This window comes from Ascaphus truei, chromosome 1 (genome assembly GCF_040206685.1).
Source record: "Ascaphus truei isolate aAscTru1 chromosome 1, aAscTru1.hap1, whole genome shotgun sequence".
Lineage (NCBI taxonomy): Eukaryota > Metazoa > Chordata > Amphibia > Anura > Ascaphidae > Ascaphus > Ascaphus truei.
The window spans coordinates 312,056,523-312,076,742 of NC_134483.1; the positions used below are offsets into that span (position 1 = coordinate 312,056,523).

At 43.2% G+C, this 20,220-nt stretch overlaps 1 protein-coding gene across 3 annotated transcripts in view; it reads right to left on the reverse strand.

Annotated features, from left to right (window-relative positions):
- Positions 1 to 20,220, reverse strand: part of CSGALNACT1 (chondroitin sulfate N-acetylgalactosaminyltransferase 1) — a 438,610-nt gene that overhangs the window by 161,139 nt on the left and 257,251 nt on the right. The gene's annotated exons all lie outside the window — the stretch shown is intronic.

Genomic DNA, 20,220 nt, shown 5'->3' on the forward strand with positions numbered 1-20,220 from the left:
GTGGAGGGGAGGTGAAGGGTGGGGGTGGAGGGGAGGTGAAGGGGGGGGGGTGAAGGGGAGGTGAAGGGGGGGGTGGAGGGGAGGTGAAGGGGGGTGGAGGGGAGGTGAGGGGGGGGTGGAGGGGGGGGTGGAGGGGAGGTGAAGGGGGAGTGGAGGGGGGGTGAAGGGGAGGTGGGGGGGGGTGAAGGGGAGGTGAAGGGGGTGGAGGGGAGGTGAAGGGGGGGTGGAGGGGAGGTGGAAGGGAAGGGAAGTGGAGTGAGGGGTGGGTGAGGGGAGGTGAGGGGTGGGTGAGGGGAGGGGAGGTGAAGGGGGGTGAGGGGAGGTGAAGGGGGGTGAGGGGAGGTGAAGGCCGCTCCCTCACCCATCCGGCCGCTCACTCACCCGTCCGGCCGCTCACTCACCCGTCCGGCCGCTCACTCACCCGTCCGACAGCTCCCTCACCCGTCCGGCCGCTCCCATGTGGATCTGAGGCGGGAGGCAGCTTGTTGTGGCCGCTCCCCAGCTGTGTCCCGGGCGCTCGCTCGCTCCGCTGACTGTAGCGGCGCCGGGGGGGGGGGTGGAGGGGAGGTGATTTGAAGGGGGGTGAGGGGTGGGTGAAGGCCGCTCACTCACCCGTCCGGCCGCTCCCACGTGGAACTGAGGCGGGAGGCAGCTTGTTGTGGCCGCTCCCCCGCTGTGTCCCGGGCGCTCGCTCGCTCCGCTGACTGTAGCGGCGCCGGGGGGGGTGGAGGGGAGGTGATTTGAAGGGGGGTGAGGGGTGGATGAAGGCCGCTCACTCACCCGTCCGGCCGCTCCCACGTGGAACTGAGGCGGGAGGCAGCTTGTTGTGGCCGCTCCCCCGCTGTGACCCGGGCGCTCGCTCCTCCGCTGACTGTAGCGGCGCCGGGGGGGGTTTGAAAGCGCGGGAGACACGGGGAGAGGAGGAGGTGCGCGCGGGTGTGGAGGCTGATTTCGGGGAGGAAGAGGCGGAGGCTCCGGCGGGTATGTGAGGCCCCCCCCCCCGGGTTATACATGCTGCTAATGTACACCCCCCCCCCTACTGTGTGTGTGTGTGTGTGTGTGTGTGTGTGTGTGTGTGTCCCTGTGTGTGTGTGTGTCCCTGTGTGTGTGTTTGTGTCCCTGTGTGTCCTTTGGGCCGTCACTCCGCCTCAGGCCAATGAGAGGTGTGCGGGGGCGACCCAAGGGACCAATGAGATTTCCCCTAGGGACACCGGACATCCAGCAGGCAGGCTGGCTGGCATGCATGCATGCAGGCAGGCAGGCATACAGTGCTTTCACTAATATAGTATAAGATATGCATTTACATACAGAAACAGGTACAGTATTATCGAGTGCATTTGATACCCCAAACTTAAAAAATCACCTTCACTGGATGGGTATCACTCTCACCCTCATAAATACATAAATCACCTTCATAAACCTCAATAGCACATCCTCTTAAAATGAAAATTTCTCTCTTACACACAGATCCAACACTGTATGCCAGGGGTGCGCAAACCTTTTGTCCTGTGCCCCCCTACCTGCATTCCCCCCCTGCTCGCGCCCCTCCTCACCTTGTGTCAAGCGTCAAATGATGCTGCGGGGTCATGAGATGTCATGTCACGTGATCCTGTGGCGTCATTTGATGCCAAATTGCCATGGTGATGCGTCACATCAAGCCATCTGAATCAAGGTAAGCGAGTTACAGAAGCCTTGCGTGGTCCCTCTGCATTAAATTTAAATGCCTTGGGGACGAACGCGGGGCCTCGGTAACCGCCACCCCCCCCCCCAAAAAAAAACAGCGCGCCCCCCAGTTTGTGCATTCCTGCAGTATGCTACAACAGGGTCAATTTATTTAAAATCACACTGAATCTATAGATATCAAACAAGTCAGATTTGCAAAGGATTATGCAACTTTCCCTGCAAAACTGAATATTCATGGTAAATGTGAAGTTGTGCACAGCTTTGTGACTAAAAAGTACAACAAAAGACAAAAAGCCCCAAGTTACTGGCTTTAAAATGCTTTGGCCCAAGAAAAAGAAATAGCAGACAGGCGCACTAAGGGACATTCACTCTTTATTAATAATAATATATCCCAATATAAAAATAGAGGAATACCAAATAAACATAAAAAATAATAAATAAAAAATAAAAAAACAAGGGTGACAAATTAAGGGTTAAAAAGGGATTAAAAATAAGGGGGTTAAAAACAGGGTTTAACCAACATAAGGCGGAGAGATAGAGCAGGACAATGCCGCATCCACACTAATACAAGGAAGAGATCCGGAACCGATCAATGTACATACCAGCCAAGCAAAGAGATGCGAAGAGCCCTGCACAGCCTCCGCCTGCAAACTCCACGGGAACACTCACGTGACCTCTACGCGTTTCGCACGTAGTGCTTCGTCAGGAGAACACGTGATGACGCTGTCCCTGGAGTTAAATAACGTGCCGCAGCCAATGAATGCCTGAGTGCATAGCAATTGAAAACACTAGGCTACAATCATACATTCTGATCTCCCAGCTACCACATGAATAGCCAAGGCCACGATCTCAATTGAAAGTTTAACCCAGTCAGGGTAACTATGTCCTGTGTGTTAACTTAATACATAAATCACAATTAAACATCTTTAAACATTTTGCGTTTAAAAACACATAACATGCAACACACTCTAAATACTAATATTGAAAACCATCCTTTACATAAAAGTACATAAAACAATAATATAGACTCTTTTAAATAAGAAGACAGTATTATGACCTCTTATAAATTAAAAAAGAAGAAAAATCACCATAAAATGTAATAACCAACTAGTATTCTATACTTTAAGGAAGGGAACCAATTCTACATAATCATTTTTAATCCCTAAGGATGTCTGGATTGCATGGTATATATCCAGTATTGTTCCCTTCTACTTAAACATAGTTCCCTATTGCCTAAACGCTTGTCTGCAGTGATAACTTCAATACCCATAAAGGATATTCCACTAAGGTCACACTGATGACAATTTTTAAAATGTTTTAAAAGGTGGGTTAAAGGCATATTTTTATCAATTAATTTTTGCACATTTTTTATATTTCTCATATGTTCCATAACCCAAATTTTCATACTTTTGGTTTTAACAATGTATTGAAACCCACATTTACAATGAAGCAAATAATCCACATGGGTGGTGGAACAATTAATAAAATGGTTAATTTTAAAACTTCGCTTTGTAGCATAAGAAACTACCTCTTTTTTATTTAACATTTTGGGACATACTTTGCATTTACTACACTTGTAATTGCCCTTTAGTTCCAAATACGATCTCATAGTACCCTCATGACTAGAATCAGAACGCAATTGACTGGGAGCTATTAATCTTTTTAGATTTTGAGCTTTTTTATAGACAATTTTTGGTTTGGATAAGATATGTGCACCTAACACTGGATCCAAAGATAAAACCTTCCAGTGTTTAACAATAGCCTGCTGTATAGCCTTATGTTGATCTTTAAATTGAGTAATAAACACTGGAAAATTCCCACTCTTTGTTTGACTGACACGTGTGACCTCATCTGATATAGATGTAGTTTCTGCCACAACATGTGTTGTCTGAGTGTCTACTCCCTTTCTAAAGTCATGTCTCTTGGGCTTTTTATTTTTATTCTTATTTTTAGTAAATTGTTTCTTTTGGCAAGGTTAACTTGATCCATGGCACAATCTAAAAGATCTTTGTCATAATCTTTCTGTAAAAATCTTTCTTTTAAGAATAATGCCTGAGTTTGAAATTGCCCCTCATGGGTACAATTCCTTTTCAGTCGAGCAAATTGGTTAAAAGGTATATTTGCAATCCATGGTTTGAAATGACAACTAGAGGGATGAATGTATGAGTTCACATTGGTTTCCTTGAAATAGGTCTTTGTACAAATTTGTTCAGATTCAATGAAAATCACTATTTTCTCCACTGAAATGTAAATTAAATGTGTTAACATTCAATTGAGCAATGTAATCAAGGAGGGAAATCTCATCACCATCCCAGATGATAATGATATCATCTATATATCTCCTCCACAGAATTAACTGTGGAGGAGGTACCTCAGCCACAGTAAGTTTTTCCCACCATCCCATATACAAATTTGCAAATTATGGGGCAAAGTATTTGCAAATAATAATCAGATTCAAAAAGAAAATAGTTATGAGTTAGTATGAACTCTATGGATCGTAATAAGAACTCAATTTGTGTTGGTTCTATCAAATTACAAGAGTCCAAAAAGAACTTGACCGCTGTGCAGTCCACCTGATGGGGGATGCACATATACAATGGTTGTACATCTAAAGTGGCCAGTCTATAGCCTGTCTTCCACTGGGTTTGTTGTAATAATTTTATAACCGCTGTGGTGTCTTTAAGATAAGACGGCAACTCAGTAACTAAAGGCTGTAAATAAAAATCTAAATATTGGGATAAATTGGACGTTAATTAATTGATACCCGATATAATGGGGCGTCCAGGAGGATTTGTAATAGATTTGTGAATCTTTGGTATATGGTAGTATATGGGAAAAGTGGGAAATGGAGTATATAGAAACTCATATTCCGGTTTTTTCGATATACCTTGTATATACCTCATCAAGTAACGCCTTTAGAGTGTGTTGCATGTTATGTGTTTTTAAACTCAAAATGTTTAAAGATGTTTAATTGTGATTTCTGTATTAAGTTAACACACAGGACATAGTTACCCTGACTGGGTTAAACTTTCAATTGAGATCGTGGCCTTGGCTATTCATGTGGTAGCTGGGAGATCAGAATGTATGATTGTAGCCTAGTGTTTTCAATTGCTATGCACTCAGGCATTCATTGGCTGCGGTACGTTATTTAACTCCAGGGACAGCGTCATCACGTGACCTCCTGACAAAGCACTACGTGCGAAACGCGTAGAGGTAACGTGAGACAGTTCCCGTGAAGTTTGCAGGCGGAGGCTGTGCAGGGCTCTTCGCATCTCCTTGCCTGGCTGGTATGTACATTGATCGGTTCCGGATCTCTTCCTTGTATTAGTGTGGATGCGGCATTGTCCTGCTCTATCTCTCCGCCTTATGTTGGTTAAACCCTGTTTTTAACCCCCTTATTTTTAATCCCTTTCTAACCCTTAATTTGTCACCCTTGGGTTTTTTTTGTTTTTTTTATTATTTTTTATGTTTATTTGGTATTCCTCTATTTTTATATTGGGTTATATTATTATTAATAAAGAGTTAATGTCCCTTAGTGCGCCTGTCTGCCATTTCTTTTTCTGTCTGTGAGCTCCCTTCCAGGAGCTCACGTTTATAGTTGGTGTGTGGAGTCCCTCAGACTGACGGCAACAAGAGGGACTATATTTACGGACAGCGTTAGCGCGGAGTGACATTTTTGTTCATCGCTTTGGCCCAAGAATTTGACTAAATGACCCTTACTTATGGGAAGAAAGACAGAAGTATTTAACTATATTGTGATATTAAGGGGTTCAGGGACCAGCATAATAAAAGTTAAGCCCGGTCCCTGGCCCTTACCTGTCCTATCCTGGGGCTCATCTGGCCACCAGATGCCGGAGATACCCCGTTTTAATATGCCTGGTAGCCCCTTGCATACCCTGTAATTCTTTATTCTTGTGTGTTGTAACATGTACCTAGGTGTAAAAATGTGATTGTGCATACATAAAGCATAGCGACCTGTGAGGATGAAAAACCCATTGTGCAGCCCACATGTTTGGAGACCTGGCTATTGCTGGGCCTGGGTGGGAGGAGAGATGCAGGGAACAAAGAGGAGAGTGGTCAGTTCGGAGATTGGGCCAGAGGGGCATTTGGCCAAAAAGCGGAGTATTTGGCCATCCCCCTGATATTGCGGCGCCAAGCCCAGCGGGAATATCCTGCCACCCAGGGAAGCCATTGCCGAGCTCCCACTGGTAGGTGCTGCTCTCATTAGCCCGTTGGTATTTTCCTCCGCCAGGCCTCCATCCCTTACTGGCCCATGCAGATGAGCCCTCGCGTTCTGATCGGTCCCTGTGCAGCATTGGCGCTGTGATTGGTCCCCACCCTATCTCCCATGATTTCCTGGCAGCGGGGAATCTATGTAAGGGGAATCCAATCAGCGTTCCAAGTCTCAGCCTGATCCTACTGTGGAGGGGTACTATGCGGTGTGATGGGGACACCTGAAAACGAGGCTGGGAGCCTAATCAAGTGGAAATTTGCTTCTGTGCCATGGGAGTTGCCGGAGAAGCAGTGAGCAGGACATTGAGCTGCAAATTTAAAAGTACTCGGCCACGAATTGCACCTGAGAGGTCTGAATGATCCCTACCCCCACAGGGATGGAAGCAAGCCCCGGGTAAGCCTTGGAAGCGGTGCCTGGCACCTAGGATGCTAGGATCCCCCCCACCAGTATTCCTTGTTTTGGTGAGTGTAAGCTCGGGTTGTGATTTTGTGCAGTGTTTGCTGGCTCCGGCCAGAATAAATACTCTTTATTAAACTGCTTTGTCCTGTCTGATGCTTTGATTGCAGTGTTAAAGTCTGGTCTCCTGTGACATATATAATTTGTCACATATTGGATATAGCATTGGGGGCTTTTGTCACAAACCTAGTAGCACTCCTTTTGGCACAATTATATATGGTGTGGTGCGCTTTGGGCTCTGAGCTTGCAGGGATTCTGTGTACTTGATTATATAGTACCAAGCAAATGTAAATCTTCTTTGCTGTTATAAGGTTGGTGAAAAATATAAGGTTATGTTGTGGTAGCAATGCACTCAAATAATACTGCAAAATAATATATTATTAATAAAAAGCTTTGTCTTCAATAATCTCAATAGGAGGCCGTATCACAGAAAATAAAGCAATTAACATTTACAGTATGCCTTAAATACTGGTACAATTTCATCCTACAGAGTGCATGATTCATTTATTTATTATTGAGTAGATGCATTTCCGAGAGTTATAACCATATATGTTGAGTACATATGAAACCATTTATTTTCTTTTAATGCCCCCAAACTGCACACAAGTATAATCTCTAAAATCATTTTAATTGTCCACACCATATGCTAGGTCAGGGGTGGCCAATCCATGTCCCAAGGGGCCACATGACCAGTGCTTCACATGTGGCCCCAGAAGCGAGAGAGCGTGGGAAGAAAAATGCATACATTAGCTGGAAAAATAAATAACAAAAAGTGAACGCTCTGGGCCCCCGACATCAGACAGTGCTGAGGGATCATAGAGGTGGAAGGGGAGAAGCCAGAGTGCCCCCTAACCAGCTCCTCTCCTGAGCTCCTATGAGCCAGCGACCTCTAGTGGGCTCACAAGCAGCACAGGGAACAGTGATTATACACCCTGCTTGCTCCGAGAGCTCGACGTGGTGTAGGCTGTGAAGACCGTAAAGCAAGGTAGGCACAATCACCCCACTGCCCCCATTGTCCCCCACTGCCTTCTCTTTCCCCTGTCACTCCCATTTCACCCGCTCACCCCAACAGCATTCCTTTGTCCACCACTGCACCCTGTTATCCCCTTGTCACCCCAACTTTCCCTCCTTTTCCCCTGTCATTTCCTTGTCCGCCACTGCTCCATCACCCTTTTGTCCACCACTGCCCCCTGTCATCTCCTTGCCCTCTGTCCCCACTGCCACCCCAAGTGCCTCCCCTGTCATCCCAACAGCCCCCCTTGTCACTCTAACTGCCCGTCACCCAACTGCCTTCCCCATCACCCCAACTGCCCTCTGACTTCCCCTTATTCACCCTGCCCCCCCCTGTTCCTCATTGCTCCCCTCTTCCCCCCTCCCCATGTGTCACAACCTTCCCATGTATCATTCCCCTTTTGGATAGACTAGTGAGTGAGACATTCTGATGGTAAAGTTGTGACTACGAAGACACTTTGACACTTTGTTGCATTCTATTACGAAAGTTAGTGATGTAAATGACTCACTGTCTGGCAATAAATGAGTTTCCAAATGAGTGAGAAATGGTAGACCTTGCACTTTTTTCCTGTGTTAATATGAAATTGCTACACGTACAGAAAACCCGCACTGCTATTGTTAACCTGTGAGGTGCTGACTGGATGGAGACGTGATAATATCGATTGGAGAAAAAGGACCCAGTCTTGTAGCACTCGTACACAACAATTGTATAGTGATAAATTTAAAATACTTTATTAATAACTCTGAATAAAAAATAGGGTGTTAAAACGTAATTAAATACTGTGTAGAACAGCACGTGACTGTATCCTTTGGTAACCCAGCCTGGTATAGGTGGGTAGATATAGTGTGATCCCTGATAGGTACTAGAGATCAAATGCTATAAATTATAGCGACCTAAAATGTAGGAGAGGAGCCAAAGAAAGCCCACCGAAAGGACTGTCTCTATTCGAGTGCGTCTAGGCGTAGATTGCGCTCTAGAGGGATACACTCATGATAATGTGGCATATACTACGCTAGGTAAGACCTATAAGTATCTCCCCCCCCCCCCCCAGATAGAGATTGCTCTGTTTTGTGTACAAATTCACCTTCATAGTATGAGCTACATCTCTATAAGGGATATGTGTTGCCTATTTTCTAAGGTGCAGGCTATTAGGCAAGCAGTGATTACTGTTGTAAGGTATAGCTAAACTAGAGCAACTATAGGAAATCACCAAAACACCTAGGAGGTGATTTGAGGCCGGATAGGTACTCCTACAATGTTGTGGTAGCTTGTTGTTGATGTCTGCTGCTCTGCTGTTGTTGGTTCAGTGCCCCTTACTGTTGTAGCACAGTGTAAACTTAGCTGCCACACACAAGCACTATGCGTTAATTCCCCTAAGCACACCAGGGTCTTATCATGCGCAGGAGGTGGAAGCTGATGTCAGAGCAACCTCCACAGTGATGCGTGGGTAAGTATGATACTTGCCCCCTACGTGCCCTGAAGAAGCGTTTTAACACGTGAAACGCGCGCGTCGGCATTTCTCTCCCTGCACACTTGGGAAGTTTGTTTATTTAAACAGTTCAACTTAAAGATATTGATCTGCGTTTGGGCTTTAAACTTCCCCTGATGTGCATGTTAACTGGCATTTTTCTCCCTGCACACGCGGGAAGTTTGTTTATTTAAACAGCTCAACTTGAAGATATTATCTGCGTTTGGGCTTTAAACTTCCCCTGATGTGCATGATTTACTAGGGATCACGCTGTATATCATTACTGCGGGACACTCCATGTTCCCAGGAGTCTCTGAATTTACTCACCTAACAGACAGGCAGGTCCTCGAGCACATCGGCACTGATATAACCAGGATCAGTGCTGATGTAGGGGACACTGCGATGATCAGCTAGACCGGCTCCCCATGTCATTACTCTGTGCACGCTATTGCTCCAACCTGTAGAGGGGGGACGGGGTGTGTTGGGGCTTTGACCCCATTTCAATATTAACCTCCTGTATACCCTACTCCAGCACACTCGTTTGTTGGCATATGCAGCGATCCATGACCTGCTGAGTAGCTTCTCAAGCTGTTTATGTCCACACATTAACCCTTACAGTTAGCGCAAGTATCATACTTACCCACGCATCACTGTGGAGGTTGCTCTGACATCAGCTTCCACCTCCTGCGCATGATAAGACCCTGGTGTGCTTAGGGGAATTAACGCATAGTGCTTGTGTGTGGCAGCTAAGTTTACACTGTGCTACAACAGTAAGGGGCACTGAACCAACAACAGCAGAGCAGCAGACATCACCAACAACCTACCACAACATTGTAGGAGTACCTATCCGGCCTCAAATCACCTCCTAGGTGTTTTGGTGATTTCCTATAGTTGCTCTAGTTTAGCTATACCTTACAACAGTAATCACTGCTTGCCTAATAGCCTGCACCTTAGAAAATAGGCAACACATATCCCTTATAGAGATGTAGCTCATACTATGAAGGTGAATTTGTACACAAAACAGAGCAATCTGGGGGGGGGGGGGAGATACTTATAGGTCTTACCTAGCGTAGTATATGCCACATTATCATGAGTGTATCCCTCTAGAGCGCAATCTACGCCTAGACGCACTCCAATAGAGACAGTCCTTTCGGTGGGCTTTCTTTGGCTCCTCTCCTACATTTTAGGTGGCTATAATTTATAGCATTTGATCTCTAGTACCTATCAGGGATCACACTATATCTACCCACCTATACCAGGCTGGGTTACCAAAGGATACAGTCACGTGCTGTTCTACACAGTATTTAATTACGTTTTAACACCCTATTTTTTATTCAGAGTTATTAATAAAGTATTTTAAATTTATCACTATACAATTGTTGTGTACGAGTGCTACAAGACTGGGTTCTTTTTCTCCAATCGATATTAATATGAAATTGACTTATTATAGTATGGATCTGTATAAAAGTCAAACTAACTTTACACATTACATTTTACAAAGTAACTTGACACCGGGTTTAGGATATCTTGTTACATAGTTACATAGTTACATGGTTACATAGTTACATAGTAGATGAGGTTGAAAAAAGACATACGTCCATCAAGTGTTCAACCTATGCTAAATTTAGACAATAGATACTTTATCCTATATCTATACTTACTTATTGATCTGTTATTTATATTATCTGTTATTTATTCGATTACCACATGTATTACTACTGTGAAGCGCTATGTACATTAATGGCGCTATATAAATAAAGACACTGCTGAGGAAGCCACACACCCTTTTTTGGCGAAACGAGTAGAGTGGTAGCCGCCCAGAGAGGAGAGAGAAGAGAGGAGAAATTTACTGACAGATACTCACAGAACCGCGACCGGAAGTGACGTATCGGGACGGAGCGGAAGTGACGCATCGGTGTGCGAGTGAAGCTGAAACATCCATCAGAGAGGCTGTATCCCAGTGAAGAACTCCACAGTGCCTGCGGGCAGCTGTTATGGGAAGATGATCGACCCACAGAAGAGGGAACCCACGAGGGGAGAGAGACCTGGATCAATGCGCCCACCGCTGGAGGTACAAAGTCCCTGAGAGTGGTGGTCCACACCAAGTCACACCGGAGGAGGCGGGTGAGCCGGAAGTGTAAACCAAAAAATCTTCTCTCTTTGATCACAATGATTGTGGTACATGCCTGAAATACTTGTTTTTATTGTAAGTGTTCATTTTTTAAACCCCATAAAGTCTAGTTTTTTTACATTATACTGGTCTGCACTATGGTTTGTATTTCTTTTACATACACTTTGCTGCGGAGCTGAGAGCTGGAGACCCTATCACCTGGTGGGAATACCTGCACAGCAGAGACCATTGAGTGTCAAAACCGCGTGATTTTGACTTACATCTTGTAAGTAGACATCACATATGAGCCAAGAAAGAACGCAGAATTTATATCACTTGAATTTTATTGTCTGCACTTAGATTGTTTTTCTTGTTTTATGTTCTTTTCCCTTCATGCTCCCCCTGGATTACAACTGGAGAGCTATATAAATAAAGACATACAATACAATACAATTGATCCAGAGGAAGGCAAACAAAAAAACCCCAGTGTCATATCATCCAATGAAATCTCATAAGGGGAAAAATAAATTCCTTCCTGACTCCAAGAATTGGCAATCGGATTAATCCCTGGATCAACATCCTTCCCGTGTTTCCTTATTTGGTGTATCCTTGTATACCTTTCCTTTCTAAAAAGATGTCCAACCTTTTTTTGAACAAATCTATTGTATCTGCCATCCCAGTCTCCATGGGTAATAAATTCCACATTTTAACTGCCCTTACTGTGAAGAACCCTTTCTTTTGTTGCTGGTGAAATCTCCTTTCCTCCAACCTTAAGGTATGCCCCCGAGTCCTTTGTACTGCCCTTGTGATGAATAGTTCTTTTGAAAGCTCCCTGTACTGTCCCCGAATATATTTGTATATAGTTATCATATCCCGTCTTAAACGCCTCTTTTCTAATGTAAATAAATCTAATTTAGCTAGCCTCTCCTCATAAGTTAGATTGTCCACCCCCTTTATTAATTTGGTGGCTCTTCTCTGCACTCTCTCTAGTTCCATAATGTCTTTTCTAAGGAGTGTGCCCAAAATTGTACTCCATATTCAAGGTGTGATCTTATTAATACTTTGTAAAGGGGCATAATTATGTTTACTTCCCTTCCATCCATTGCCCATATAATGCAAGATAAGATCTTGTTTGCCTTTGCAGCTACTGCATGACTTTGGGCACTATTGTTAAGCCTGCTGTCTACAAGCACTCCTAAATCCTTCTCCATCAAGGATTCCCCCAATTTATTCCCATTTAATTTGTAAGTCGCCTTTTTATTCTTACATTTATCTGTATTAAACCTCATCTGCCATCTACCTGCCCACGTTTCCAGTCTCTCCAAGTCCTTCTGGAGAGAAATTACATCCTGGTCTGATTCTACTACCTTTATACAATTTAGTATCATCAGCAAAGATGGAGACTTTGCTCTCGATGCCAACCTCAAGGTCATTAATAAACACATTAAAAAGCAGGGGTCCCACTACCGATCCCTGAGGCACTCCACTCAAGACCTTAGTCCAACCTGAAAAAGTTTAATTTATGACAACCCTCTGTTGTCTATCCTTCAACCAGTTTTCAATCCAGGTCCAATTTGCTTTATTTTGTACACCAACGTCTTGTGTGGAACCGTATCAAAAGCCTTTGCAAAATCTAAGTAGACCACATGAACTGCATTACCCTGGTCTAAATTCCTACTTACTTCCTCAAAGAAACAAATAAGGTTAGTCTGGCATGATCTAACTTTCATAAATCCATGCTGACTATTACTAATCATTTTGTTTTCCATTAGGTATTCCTGAATATTATCCCGTATTAAACCGGTTGTGATCTAGCTCCCTTTTTAAATATAGGCACCACATCTGCTTTACGCCAATCTTGTGGTACTGAGCCTGTGGAAATGGAGTCCTTGAATATTAAATATAATGGTTTGGCTATTACTGAACTTAACTCCTTGAGAACTATTGGATGTATGCAATCGGGGCAAGGTGCCTTATTTACTTTAATTTGTTCAAGCTGCCTATGAACTTCTTCCTCAGTTAACCAATTGTTCATTAATATGGAGGTTGTGTCTTCCTCCTGCGGCACTACAATTGAAATTGATTCTTCCCTGATAAACACAGAGGCAAAGAATTTGTTTAATAAGTCTGCTTTTTCCTTATCTCCAATAATCTGCTTGCCCATCTCCCACTTTGTTTTAAGGTACATAAAGAACTTTTTAGGGTTTACCTTACTTTCTATTGCAATTCTTTTTTCATTATCCATTTTTGCTAATTTGATTGCCCCTTTGCAATTTTTGTTACATTCCTTATAATTCTGATACGATGTCTCCGTCCCTTCGGACTTCAAGAAAGTAAACGCCTGTTTCTTCTTTTCCTTTTCCTCCCCTACCTGTTTATTTAGCCACCTTGTTTAGACTAGTTTCTTTTATACTTATTACCCAAGGGTATACATTGATGAGTGTGCTTTTCTAACAATGTTTTTTTAAAGACTGTCCATTTATCTTCTACATTTTTCCCTGCAAAAACATCATCCCAGTGTATTGCTTGTAGATTAGTCCTCAGTTTGTTAAAATCTGCCTTTCTAATGTTTAAGGTCTTTGTTGAACATAAGTAATCTGTTTTTTGATAATTTATTTCAAATGAGACCATGTTATGATCACTGTTACCCAAATGTTCCAGGACTTGAATATTTGCTATTAGTACTTCTACATTGTTTGATATTACCAAATCTTGTCAACTGCTTAAGAATGTTATTTTCAAATAAGTACAGTACACTCTTCAGAGAGCCTGTTTACCGATTCTTTCAGTGATGGCAGTCTGGTTTCATGTCATTATGAGATTTGAATCCAATCCCTGTTTTGGTAGTGTCCTAATGCATTCTGATTAACAATAGTCCTGCATTTGTTTGGAACATTGCAACTTGGAGAACCAGGATAGACTGAGCCTCATGATGCAGAGAAGCTCTTCTGAGCAAATGTATATTAGAGTGGTAACATTTATTGTACAGTAACAAAGGGGCCGCATTTTAGGGATTGTATCTTTGTGTTGTCAATTGAATACCAGCATCAAAATGAAGAAAATAAAAGAGAGAGTACAAGTGAAGAATCTACATATCACAGTTAATATTTAAGTTCAATACAAACTTCCTCGACCCAGGACACCCCAGCCAGACCATGTTGTATGGATAATCAGCTAATCACACATTCACGCATAAGGTAAATGCAATTGTGTGATTGGTAATTCAATGATTATTCCAAAGTGCTGGTCTGTTTGGTGTGTCCCGAGGAGAGAGCTGAGAAATACTAATCTATGGAGTCATGATGATCTACAGGATGAGACCAAATGAAAAACCTCAAAGGCAAGGGAGAAGGAACGGCTCAGCAAGTAAAGACACTGGGGCTTATTCACTAAACTTCGCTAAGTGCATTATTGCACTATAAATGCGCATTTAGTGCAATATTGCATGTGTAGCTATTCACAAAGCTTCGATAACGGGGCAATATCGCACTAAAATGGCTTTTTATTGAGCTATAAAATTCTGCTTGTAACAAGCCGTGCGGTAGCTGAAAAAATACCCAAACTTGCATTTCTTGCCAGCAACTGCTATTCACTAAATTCCAATATGTACTGTATATAGCGGTATAAACACTTGCATTCTTTTCTCGCAATCCAAAGGGTGGCAAGATCAGAATTGCAATTTGTATAGGGTTGAATCCGGGGGGCTTCTGTGGGTCTACGGAGCTGACCAGCATATTTACTTCAGCTCCGGAGACCCCCGGATTCAACCCTATGTAATAAAAATAAAATTACAGGCGGCTTCATTACCTTACCTGCTAACCGCTAAGGTAAGGAAGTTAAATAGCAGGCACTGCTTTGTTCTTGGTACAGGGGGTGGGTGAAGCTTGTAGTTGCCCCAGGGTGGGTATTTAGGTCTTGCAAGAGGGTGACAGTAAAAGTTAATCCCTTCATTACCTTAACGGTTACAACCCCTCATGCTACACTTCCGCAAGGCCTAAACATTCACCCTGGGGCAACTGCCACCTTCACCCAACCCCTGTACCACACCGGAATGGGTAAAAGTGCTACTAGTCAAAGGGGTTTTCCCCCATTGAAAAAAACATTATAGTGCAAAACATTAACTTTCACATGTTAAGGCAGGGGTGTGCAAGCTGGGGAGCACAATTTTCTGGGGGGGCAGGGGGCGGTTGGACTTACAGAGGCCCTGGCTCTTCCCCACATAATTTAAATGAAATGCCGGTGAAGCGCACAAGGTAACTCCCTCTGTGACTCCCTCTTACCTGCTCTCCGGCGACACATCGCCATGACAACACACAGTCAATGTGACGGTGAGGGGATAACAGGATCACTAATAAAGGTTAAGCTTGGATACCTCTGATCCATGTATTGGAGTTCAGGAGTGTCAGCTCTTGAGCCCAGTGTTTGTACATGCATTGTATAAAATGATGTGACAATTAAGATTTTATTAGCTGAAATGAACACAAAAACAAAGTCTTTAGTTGACCGGGACTCAGCCAGAAATATCCTGGAACTCAAATTGGCATGAAGTTCCTGACGCCACCGCTCTCTTTCCTGCGGAGGTGCTGAAATCCCTTGACCGGTAGTTAGCTTCAAACGTCCTAGAGCTAAATTCGGCTTGCAATCCTAGCTGCGACCGCTACATTCCTTTTATAAAACTTGATCACAAAAACCTGAACTTAGAAAATATTTCGACCAGAAATTTCTGAAGCCGGCTCGCTGCTATTTCTCTGAGATCATCTTTTGGTACATTCAAATTTGCTGCTGCTGTTCTGGCGCTTAGAATCTAATGTCAGGATTGGCTGAGGGATTCTTATAGTATTTCAGAGTTCATTCAGGAAATACTACAGCCAATCCGATTGTGGGAAATTTCCTACCAGCCAATCAGAGCGATGCCAGTCTTCTGAAGCCAGGCAAGCGGATCTTAGGCTGGGGCCATAGAGGGGGTAGCAGGGCTGAGGCGCGCTGACACTGAGGCTCGCCTGCTGAAATCTGGGCGATTTCATGCCCATGCAGGCGAGCCAGCGGGCGCGATCAGAGGCGGGGGGAGACTGAGGGAGGCGGTGCAGTGACGTTGACGCAGCTCCGCGCTGATTGGATGTTTTCAGCCGACAGCGCTCTGAAAAAAGCTTGGCTGTCGGCTGAAAAATCCAGCGCCTCAGCACGCCTGCGGACGCTCGCATGAGCCCCCTCTCAAGGCATCCTCATTGAGGATGCAGGGGCTCAGCGCGGAGCGTTCGTATGGCTCAGCGCGGCCTGTCCTTCTATGGACTCGGCCTTATGAATCGGCCAAGGGCATGCGCAAGCTTGCCACTTTAGCCACTTGGTATTCAGAAGCCACCTGCTGGTTTAGGCTCCTCACAGTCTGGGAAAGCAAATGGTAGTCCGAGGACTTCCATTCATCCCAGGACGTGGGTACTCAAGCCTAAACCTCCTGCCCAAATGTTCTTCACACCTTTAGCATCCTCTGTGGCTTTCTTGTCCAATGTCTGGGTAGACACAGTGACACCAAGCTGGTAGCCCAGTGTCTCACCCAGAACATCGGTCTGGAAAGACCCAGCTCATTATACCATGCACAAGCATACTGTATATGTACTTTAAACACACTGTTTAATAAAATATACATTTTATACTTTCCTAAGTCTTATGGTTATGGGGAATAGAATAAGAAGTCACACTTTATTCCTTACTAGCCATATTCCCCACACACAATAATTAGACTTAGCCTTAGACTTAGCCTTTGAAACTCCTCACAACCTTATCTATAATTGGAGCACCACCAGAACCCATATACTGGGTTCTGGGTGACCTGGGCATTAACTGGGCATCCCCCCTTAACCTAGGGACCCTTTGAGCATTCCAGGGACACCACATATCCCTATGCCCCATTTACCTTTCTGGTCTGTGCTGAAGCAAGAAATCCTAGCAGTGAGTCGCGCAACCGTTTTTAAGGGGAGATTTTGCCGGAGCAATGTGCCTATATGTATCCAGGAATCCGACCCGATTCCCTTGTACATTTTTGGGGTATCCAGCAACCCTGGACCCTGACTAGCTAGTCACATTCTCTCAACACTTTCTCTGTAAACCCCCTTTGAAACTCATAGCCCAGCAATCTCTGCTTGTTGGCGCTCCTGGAAAGGTAAAAACACATACATTCTTTATTGTCACATAATTTTATACAATGCATGTACAAACACTGGGCTCAAGAGCTGACTCTCCTTAACCCCAGTACATGGATTAGAGGTAACCAAGCGGGATTAACCATTATTAGTGAGCTTGGTTACCCCCTTACCGTCATAGTCAAATGACGCCGCGGGGTCAAATGACAACACAAAATCATATGACGCCGCCCAGGCCAGAGAGCGTGCAGTGGGGGGGGGGGGGAGAAGGCGGGGGGGGGGGAGGAGGAGGCAGGGAGGGGGGCACAAACAGAAAAGTTTGCGCGCACCTGTGTTAAGACATATTTTGTAACCATGTTAGTTTGTTAAATATGAGAAACAAAAGAGAAGTTGGAAAACTCTCCATTCTACGTAAGAAACTACAAATCATACAGATGTATAAAATGCTCATTTGAATTGGTCTCATCTATGAGAATTAACCGACCAAAGACTACGTTTATTTTCTCCACTTGTAAGGCCCTACAACAACTATAAATCATATGAGACACTGCTATCTATGGTTGCTTGAGAGACCATGAAGACCTAATTAAATAGACAAGAGGTATTGACAAAACAAACAGACTACAGCTGAAAAGATATGATAAGGCTGGGACACCGGTTTTAACTTTGTTTAACATGTTTAAAAAATAAACTGGTAATGTTCTTCTAATTTTGTTGTTGCTAAAGTAAGAGCAGCATTTCGTATTCAGATCTCTCCTGAACATGTTACAATATAAGGAAATTATTAATATAACTACATCATTAAAATCTTTTAAAGCATTAATTTGATTGGTAATAAAAATACAAATTATGTGGCTTTATTGCATGTTTATAACACTTTTATTGACCATAAATAAGAGTCAGTCATGTGGACTTGGTATAAATGCAGTTTTCACATAAACTTGGGTAATAAAAGACCTTAAGGGAGAGAGTCACTAAACCCCGATGCGGGGTATGGTACCTTAATCTGGCTTCAACTGCCATTCAAGCCGGATTGAGGAGCAATACCTCACACCCCAGTCTAAGAATGTTATGGTGATGACTATTGCCCCAGAAACCCTATAACAAATTCCTCACACGAATACAGAACATTATTGTAGTGGAAAGAATCTCCTTTGCAATACTTCTGTGGTTTGAAGAGCTAAATAGACAGGCACCACCCAAAATCAACACAGTTATCCCGTCGTTGGTCTCTGGTTTCTAGAAATCATGTCAAGTTCTCACTGTATCTAATTACCGCTTGGTAGCTGATTGCTAATCTGAAGCTCTTACATGTTTTTATAGAAAGTATGGCAAATGTGTAGAAAGGTGAATGCTAATTATGATGTGAGGGGGAAAAGGAAATGTAAAATTAAAACATACAATGGCTGCACATTCTTCTAGGAAGGTTTTTTTTTTAAAAAGTCTTATGTTAGATTGGTACATTTGGATTGAGGCAATAGGAATGACTGGAAAAAAAGAGGGGCTGTAGTATTTTGAAAGGAAAGCATAACATGTAAGCATAACATCCCACTTACAATGTGGAATTCATTACCCATGGAGACTGTGATGGCAGATACAATAGATATGTTAAAAAAAAAAGGTTGGCCATCTTTTTAGAAAGTAAATGTATACAAGGACATACAAAATAAGTAAACATGGGAAGGATGTTTATCCAGGGAGAAATCTATTATTTGGAGTCAGGAAGGAATTTTTTTCCCCATTATAAGATATCATTGGATGATATTTCACTGGGGGTTTTTTTTGCCTTCCTCTGGATCAAAATACTGTAAATACAAATATAGGCTATGTATCTGTCGTCTAAATTTAGCATAGATTGAACATGATGGACATTTGTATTTTTTCAATCTCATCTACTATGTCAGGGGAGCGCAATCTTTTTCCCTGCTCCTCCCTGGCAGCTGTTCCCCTCTCTCGTGCCCCCTCTCTTACCTTGGCTCTGGCGTCGGCAACATGACATCACGTTGCCATGGCGACGCATCTCCAGAAGCCTTCGGGAAGCGCGCGGGGCCTCTGTAAACCCAGCGCCCCCCGCAGACAATCTCGTGCCCCCCAGTTTGCGCACCGCTGTACTATGTAACTATGCAACTATATGTATGATGAATACCGTATGTTACTTTATCTCTGCAATCTGTATTTACTGTATGGTTGCATTGGATCAACATGCAGTATTTTATTAATAAATTGCAATTTGTATATGTTGCAGGTCTGCAAATCTCATTTGCACCGGTTAAATAAAATGTTCAATAACTTTGCAGGCCCTCTTGCCAATTAAGTTAAATAAAGTTTCAAGAAGAAGAATTATTGAGTTGCTGGAACTGTATGGAGATACTCAATATCATGTCAGAGGGTCGAGTCAAAAGGCGGATATTTTCAATACAAGTCTTTGAATTTTGACTTAAACATTCTTGAAAAGTTGACAGTTTTCAGCTGCATATGCCAGTCTAAATTTACAGCAAAGCATGGCTGATTCTCACGGACAGATTCTTATTTCCATACTACACGAGACACAAGAAGGATTTTGGCAGCAGAACCAATCAGATGTTAGAAAGAAAGGGATATATTAAAATGTCCTGTCAAAATATATTCAGCTCCACTTTCTCTCTCTCTCAAGAAAAGCCTTATATATTTCCAAAAAACTAGACCCTCTGCGCATCGCCAAAACAAAGAAGAAAGCAATTTCTTAAAAATAACAAATGTGACACCAAAAAATTACGTTAGCCATTTGAAAAGATGGGAAGTATAAATAAGTTAGCTGCTGGCAGGCATATCCCTAAATAAATAGCAACACACAATCCAGAGGCTTGAGTAATGGTCAGCAGGCTTCTTTCTTTGTCTAAATATTTTTTTATAAAAGACAGCAGGAACAAATATTACAGATATAATTTTTAACTGTGACTTTTCACTGTTTCAGGCTAATATGTTTCTCTTTTATTAAAATGTTGTCAACTGAAACGAGTTTACTGCCAGAATGTTGAAAGCGTTCAATAGTCTTTTTGAATGCTTCCTGTTTTTAATGGATATGAAAATACAACAACTTGTATGTACAGTATTTATCCCATTCATAATGAGCTATAATAA